The following is a 1,472-nucleotide window of genomic DNA, read 5'->3' as shown; positions in this document are numbered from 1 at the left end:
GCCATTGGTTTTGCACAGATGCCCTTTATTATGTTAAGAAATTTCCCTTCTACACCTATTTTATTGAGAGTTTTTATCAGCAATGGGTGTTGGACTTTGTCAAATGCCTTTCTGCGTCAATTGAGATGATCATGTGATTCTTTTCTTTCCTTTTATTTATGTGGTGGATTACGCTGATTGATTTTCTAATGTTGAACCATCATTAGAAAGACTTTTTTAAAAAGAAATTGGAGTGCCACAAAAGGTTATATATAATATAAAGTACAGAAGACTTCAAAATCCGTAACGTTAAGGTTAGGAATTGAAAATAATGATCCCACTATGAAAAACGACCCTAAGAATAAGGGTTTTATTTTTTTGGTTTGTGGTACCCATCCTCTCTTTTCTGCAGAACAGCCAACTTAGTTGTTATAGTGTGTTGTCTTATTCTGGGGTTGGTCTGGCTCCCTGCTAGCATTATACTCTTAAGCACAATATTTCTCTTTTGCTAAGTTTTTGGTATGTATGTGATTTAACCAGTTGGTTATAATTGGTATGGTTATATATGTAACACTATCTAATTCTGTATAGTGCTTTGCTGATAAGATTATTAAAAACTGCTAACTAGTAAATACTGAAGCAAAAAATATTGTAAGTACAGGTTAGCAAATAATAAGACAGGAAATGTTTAAACTGCTATTAATGTGTTTTCAGTCATTCACATTTGGAGGAAACTACAGATTAGAAATAAAATATTCTTTTTAATGTGCTAATAGAAGCATATTACCTATGGAAACATATATAACATTCACTCATTCATTCATTCAATCAATATTTATTGACACCTATCATGTGCCAAATACTATTCTAAACACTGGAGATCCTGCAAGGAACAAAAATTCTTGCCCTTCTGGAGGTTTCTGTAAACACAATTCCTAAGACTGACAATGAGTTTAAATTAAAATAACTTAAGCCTTTTAAATAGTTTCTCACAAGTTAAGAGATCACAATGAAGAGGTTTTTAGAAAGAAGTAGACTGTTATAAGAACTCAAGAAAAGGTTTAAACACAGAAGAAAACATTCTTTGATGGTTACAAGGATGGGGAAGGAGGGAGGGGGTATTCATTAACTAGGTAATAGACAAGAATTATCTTAGGTGAACCAACCAACCAATCCATTGCTGTCAAGTCGATTCCAACTCACAGCGACCCTATAGGACAGAGTAGAACTGACCCATAGGGTTTCCAAGGATTCAGTCAAACTGCCAGCCTTTTGGTTAGCAGTCATAGCTCTTAACCACTACGCCACCAGGGTTTCCATCTTAGGTGAAGGGAAGGACAACATACACTACAGGGGAAGTCAGCACAACTGGACTAAACCAAAAGCTAAGAAGTTTCCTGAATACAACCAAACACTTTGAGGGACAGAGTGGCACGGGTCTGGGGACCATGGTTTCAGGGGACATCTAGGTCAACTGGCATAACAAAGTTTAT

This window comes from Trichechus manatus, unplaced genomic scaffold (assembly GCF_000243295.1).
Source record: "Trichechus manatus latirostris isolate Lorelei unplaced genomic scaffold, TriManLat1.0 scaffold00044, whole genome shotgun sequence".
Lineage (NCBI taxonomy): Eukaryota > Metazoa > Chordata > Mammalia > Sirenia > Trichechidae > Trichechus > Trichechus manatus.
The sequence above is the reverse complement of the archived record's forward strand: the minus strand, read 5'-3'. Positions refer to the sequence as shown.